This window comes from Poromitra crassiceps (assembly GCF_964638095.1).
Source record: "Poromitra crassiceps genome assembly, chromosome: 11".
NCBI lineage: Eukaryota > Metazoa > Chordata > Actinopteri > Beryciformes > Melamphaidae > Poromitra > Poromitra crassiceps.
This window is the reverse complement of record NC_139643.1, coordinates 51,935,272-51,942,971: the sequence shown is the minus strand read 5'-3', so window position 1 is coordinate 51,942,971 and position 7,700 is coordinate 51,935,272.

The following is a 7,700-nucleotide window of genomic DNA, read 5'->3' as shown; positions in this document are numbered from 1 at the left end:
TTAAAGAGACAACACGACAGTAATATAGCACAGACTAGTTAAAGAGACAACACGACAGTAATATAGCACAGACTAGTTAAAGAGACAACACAACAGTAATATAGCACAGACTAGTTAAAGAGACAACACAACAGTAATATAGAACAGACTAGTTAAAGAGACAACACTACAGTAATATAGCACAGACTAGTTAAAGAGACAACACAACAGTAATATAGCACAGACTAGTTAAAGAGACAACACAACAGTAATATAGCACAGACTAGTTAAAGAGACAACACTACAGTAGCATAGCACAGACTAGTTAAAGAGACAACACTACAGTAATATAGCACAGACTAGTTAAAGAGACAACACTACAGTAATATAGCACAGACTAGTTAAAGAGACAACACTACAGTAATATAGCACAGACTAGTTAAAGAGACAACACTACAGTAATATAGCACAGACTAGTTAAAGAGACAACACTACAGTAATATAGCACAGACTACTTAAAGAGACAACACTACAGTAGCATAGCACAGACTAGTTAAAGAGACAACACGACAGTAATATAGCACAGACTAGTTAAAGAGACAACACTACAGTAATATAGCACAGACTAGTTAAAGAGACAACACTACAGTAATATAGCACAGACTAGTTAAAGAGACAACACTACAGTAGCATAGCACAGACTAGTTAAAGAGACAACACGACAGTAATATAGCACAGACTAGTTAAAGAGACAACACTACAGTAATATAGCACAGACTAGTTAAACATACAACACGACATTAATATAGCACAGACTAGTTAAAGAGACAACACTACAGTAATATAGCACAGACTAGTTAAAGAGACAACACTACAGTAGCATAGCACAGACTAGTTAAAGAGACAACACGACAGTAATATAGCACAGACTAGTTAAAGAGACAACACTACAGTAATATAGCACAGACTAGTTAAACATACAACACTACAGTAATATAGCACAGACTAGTTAAAGAGACAACACTACAGTAATATAGCACAGACTACTTAAAGAGACAACACTACAGTAGCATAGCACAGACTAGTTAAAGAGACAACACGACAGTAATATAGCACAGACTAGTTAAAGAGACAACACTACAGTAGCATAGCACAGACTAGTTAAAGAGACAACACGACAGTAATATAGCACAGACTAGTTAAAGAGACAACACTACAGTAATATAGCACAGACTAGTTAAAGAGACAACACTACAGTAATATAGCACAGACTAGTTAAAGAGACAACACTACAGTAATATAGCACAGACTAGTTAAAGAGACAACACGACAGTAATATAGCACAGACTAGTTAAAGAGACAACACTACAGTAATATAGCACAGACTAGTTAAAGAGACAACACAACAGTAATATAGCACAGACTAGTTAAAGAGACAACACTACAGTAATATAGCACAGACTAGTTAAAGAGACAACACTGCAGTAATATAGCACAGACTAGTTAAGCATACAACACGACAGTAACATAGCACAGACTAGTTAAAGAGACAACACTACAGTAATATAGCACAGACTAGTTAAACATACAACACTACAGTAATATAGCACAGGCTAGTTAAAGAGACAACACTACAGTAATATAGCACAGACTAGTTAAAGAGACAACACTGCAGTAATATAGCACAGACTAGTTAAGCATACAACACGACAGTAACATAGCACAGACTAGTTAAAGAGACAACACTACAGTAATATAGCACAGACTAGTTAAACATACAACACGACAGTAATATAGCACAGTCTAGTTAAACATACAACACGACAGTAATATAGCACAGACTAGTTAAAGAGACAACACTACAGTAATATAGCACAGACTAGTTAAAGAGACAACACTACAGTAATATAGCACAGACTAGTTAAAGAGACAACACTACAGTAATATAGCACAGGCTAGTTAAAGAGACAACACTACAGTAGCACAGACTAGTTAAAGAGACAACACAACAGTAATATAGCACAGACTAGTTAAAGAGACAACACTACAGTAATATAGCACAGGCTAGTTAAACATACAACACGACAGTAATATAGTACAGTCTAGTTAAACATACAACACGACAGTAATATAGCACAGACTAGTTAAAGAGACAACACTACAGTAATATAGCACAGGCTAGTTAAACATACAACACGACAGTAATATAGTACAGTCTAGTTAAACATACAACACGACAGTAATATAGTACAGTCTAGTTAAACATACAACACTACAGTAATATAGCACAGACTAGTTAAACATACAACACAACATTAATATAGCACAGACTAGTTAAAGAGACAACACGACAGTAATATAGCACAGACTAGTTAAAGAGACAACACTACAGTAATATAGCACAGACTAGTTAAAGAGACAACACTACAGTAATATAGCACAGACTAGTTAAACATACAACACAACAGTAATATAGCACAGACTAATTAAGCATACAACACGAAAGTAATATAGAACAGACTAGTTAAACATACAACACGACAGTAATATAGCACAGTCTAGTTAAACATACAACACGACAGTAATATAGCACAGACTAGTTAAAGAGACAACACTACAGTAATATAGCACAGACTAGTTAAAGAGACAACACTACAGTAATATAGCACAGACTAGTTAAAGAGACAACACTACAGTAATATAGCACAGGCTAGTTAAAGAGACAACACTACAGTAGCACAGACTAGTTAAAGAGACAACACTACAGTAATATAGCACAGGCTAGTTAAACATACAACACGACAGTAATATAGCACAGACTAGTTAAAGAGACAACACTACAGTAATATAGCACAGGCTAGTTAAAGAGACAACACTACAGTAGCACAGACTAGTTAAAGAGACAACACTACAGTAATATAGTACAGTCTAGTTAAACATACAACACGACAGTAATATAGCACAGACTAGTTAAAGAGACAACACTACAGTAATATAGCACAGGCTAGTTAAACATACAACACGACAGTAATATAGTACAGTCTAGTTAAACATACAACACGACAGTAATATAGCACAGACTAGTTAAACATACAACACAACATTAATATAGCACAGACTAGTTAAAGAGACAACACGACAGTAATATAGCACAGACTAGTTAAAGAGACAACACTACAGTAATATAGCACAGACTAGTTAAAGAGACAACACTACAGTAATATAGCACAGACTAGTTAAAGAGACAACACTGCAGTAATATAGCACAGACTAGTTAAACATACAACACAACATTAATATAGCACAGACTAGTTAAAGAGACAACACGACAGTAATATAGCACAGACTAGTTAAAGAGACAACACTACAGTAATATAGCACAGACTAGTTAAACATACAACACGACAGTAATATAGCACAGACTAGTTAAAGAGACAACACTACAGTAGCACAGACTAGTTAAAGAGACAACACTACATTAATATAGCACAGACTAGTTAAAGAGACAACACTACATTAATATAGCACAGACTAGTTAAAGAGACAACACTACATTAATATACTGTAGCACAGACTAGTTAAAGAGACAACACTACATTAATATACTGTAGCACAGACTAGTTAAAGAGACAACACTACATTAATATACTGTAGCACAGACTAGTTAAAGAGACAACACTACAGTAGCACAGACTAGTTAAAGAGACAACACTACATTAATATACTGTAGCACAGACTAGTTAAAGAGACAACACTACATTAATATAGCACAGACTAGTTAAAGAGACAACACTACATTAATATACTGTAGCACAGACTAGTTAAAGAGACAACACTACAGTAGCACAGACTAGTTAAAGAGACAACACGACAGTGATATAGCACACACTAGTTAAAGAGACAACACTACAGTAATATAGCACAGACTAGTTAAACATACAACACTACAGTAATATAGCACAGACTAGTTAAAGAGACAACACTACAGTAATATAGCACAGACTAGTTAAAGAGACAACACTACAGTAATATAGCACAGACTAGTTAAAGAGACAACACTACAGTAATATAGCACAGACTAGTTAAAGAGACAACACTACAGTAATATAGCACAGACTAATTAAGCATACAACACGACAGTAATATAGCACAGACTAGTTAAAGAGACAACACTACAGTAATATAGCACAGACTAATTAAGCATACAACACGACAGTAATATAGCACACACTAGTTAAAGAGACAACACTACAGTAATATAGCACAGACTAGTTAAAGAGACAACACGACAGTAATATAGCACAGACTAGTTAAACATACAACACAACAGTAATATAGCACAGACTAGTTAAAGAGACAACACTACAGTAATATAGCACAGGCTAGTTAAACATACAACACTACAGTAATATAGCACAGACTAGTTAAACATACAACACTACAGTAATATAGCACAGACTAATTAAGCATACAACACGACAGTAATATAGCACACACTAGTTAAAGAGACAACACTACAGTAATATAGCACAGACTAGTTAAAGAGACAACACTACAGTAATATAGCACAGACTAGTTAAACATACAACACGACAGTAATATAGCACAGACTAGTTAAACATACAACACTACAGTAATATAGAACAGACTAGTTAAAGAGACAACACTACAGTAGCACAGACTAGTTAAAGAGACAACACTACATTAATATAGCACAGACTAGTTAAAGAGACAACACTACATTAATATAGCACAGACTAGTTAAAGAGACAACACTACAGTAATATAGCACAGACTAGTTAAAGAGACAACACTACAGTAATATAGCACAGACTAGTTAAAGAGACAACACTACAGTAATATAGCACAGACTAGTTAAAGAGACAACACTACAGTAATATAGCACAGGCTAGTTAAAGAGACAACACTACAGTAGCACAGACTAGTTAAAGAGACAACACTACAGTAATATAGCACAGGCTAGTTAAAGAGACAACACTACAGTAGCACAGACTAGTTAAAGAGACAACACAACAGTAATATAGCACAGACTAGTTAAAGAGACAACACTACAGTAATATAGCACAGGCTAGTTAAACATACAACACGACAGTAATATAGTACAGTCTAGTTAAACATACAACACGACAGTAATATAGCACAGACTAGTTAAACATACAACACAACATTAATATAGCACAGACTAGTTAAAGAGACAACACGACAGTAATATAGCACAGACTAGTTAAAGAGACAACACTACAGTAATATAGCACAGGCTAGTTAAAGAGACAACACTACAGTAATATAGCACAGACTAGTTAAAGAGACAACACTACATTAATATAGCACAGACTAGTTAAACATACAACACTACAGTAATGTAGCACAGACTAGTTAAACATACAACACTACAGTAATATAGCACAGACTAGTTAAACATACAACACTACAGTAATGTAGCACAGACTAGTTAAACATACAACACTACAGTAATATAGCACAGACTAGTTAAGCATACAACACTACAGTAATGTAGCACAGACTAGTTAAACATACAACACTACAGTAATATAGCACAGACTAGTTAAGCATACAACACTACAGTAATGTAGCACAGACTAGTTAAACATACAACACTACAGTAATATAGCACAGACTAGTTAAACATACAACACGACAGTAATATAGTACAGTCTAGTTAAACATACAACACGACAGTAATATAGCACAGACTAGTTAAAGAGACAACACGACAGTAATATAGCACAGGCTAGTTAAAGAGACAACACTGCAGTAATATAGCACAGACTAGTTAAAGAGACAACACTACAGTAATATAGCACAGACTAGTTAAAGAGACAACACTACAGTAATATAGCACAGGCTAGTTAAACATACAACACTACAGTAATATAGCACAGACTAGTTAAAGAGACAACACTACATTAATATAGCACAGACTAGTTAAACATACAACACGACAGTAATATAGTACAGTCTAGTTAAACATACAACACGACAGTAATATAGCACAGACTAGTTAAAGAGACAACACTACATTAATATAGCACAGACTAGTTAAACATACAACACGACAGTAATATAGCACAGACTAGTTAAAGAGACAACACTACATTAATATAGCACAGACTAGTTAAACAGACAACACTGCAGTAATATAGCACAGACTAGTTAAAGAGACAACACTACATTAATATAGCACAGACTAGTTAAACATACAACACGACAGTAATATAGCACAGACTAGTTAAACATACAACACGACATTAATATAGTACAGACTAGTTAAAGAGACAACACTACAGTAATATAGCACAGACTAGTTAAAGAGACAACACTACATTAATATAGCACAGACTAGTTAAAGAGACAACACTACAGTAGCACAGACTAGTTAAAGAGACAACACAACAGTAATATAGCACAGACTAGTTAAAGAGACAACACTACAGTAATATAGCACAGGCTAGTTAAAGAGACAACACTACAGTAGCACAGACTAGTTAAAGAGACAACACTACAGTAGCATAGCACAGACTAGTTAAGCATACAACACGACATTAATATAGCACAGACTAGTTAAACATACAACACGACAGTAATATAGCACAGACTAGTTAAAGAGACAACACGACAGTAATATAGCACAGACTAGTTAAAGAGACAACACTACAGTAGCATAGCACAGACTAGTTAAGCATACAACACGACATTAATATAGCACAGACTAGTTAAACATACAACACGACATTAATATAGCACAGACTAGTTAAACATACAACACGACAGTAATATAGCACAGACTAGTTAAGCATACAACACGACATTAATATAGCACAGACTAGTTAAGCATACAACACGACAGTAATATAGCACAGACTAGTTAAAGAGACAACACTACAGTAATATAGCACAGACTAGTTAAACATACACTAATATAGCACAGACTAGTTAAACATACAACACTACAGTAATATAGCACAGACTAGTTAAACATACAACACGACATTAATATAGCACAGACTAGTTAAGCATACAACACGACAGTAATATAGCACAGACTAGTTAAAGAGACAACACTACAGTAATATAGCACAGACTAGTTAAACATACAGTAATATAGCACAGACTAGTTAAACATACAACACTACAGTAATATAGCACAGACTAGTTAAAGAGACAACACTACAGTAATATAGCACAGGCTAGTTAAACATACAACACTACAGTAATATAGCACAGACTAGTTAAAGAGACAACACTACATTAATATAGCACAGACTAGTTAAAGAGACAACACTACAGTAATATAGCACAGACTAGTTAAAGAGACAACACGACAGTAATATAGCACAGACTAGTTAAACATACAACACGACAGTAATATAGCACAGACTAGTTAAAGAGACAACACTACAGTAATATAGCACAGACTAGTTAAAGAGACAACACTACAGTAATATAGCACAGGCTAGTTAAACATACAACACTACAGTAATATAGCACAGACTAGTTAAACATACAACACTACAGTAATATAGCACAGACTAGTTAAAGAGACAACACTACAGTAATATAGCACAGGCTAGTTAAAGAGACAACACTACAGTAGCACAGACTAGTTAAAGAGACAACACTACAGTAATATAGCACAGACTAGTTAAAGAGACAACACTACAGTAATATAGCACAGACTA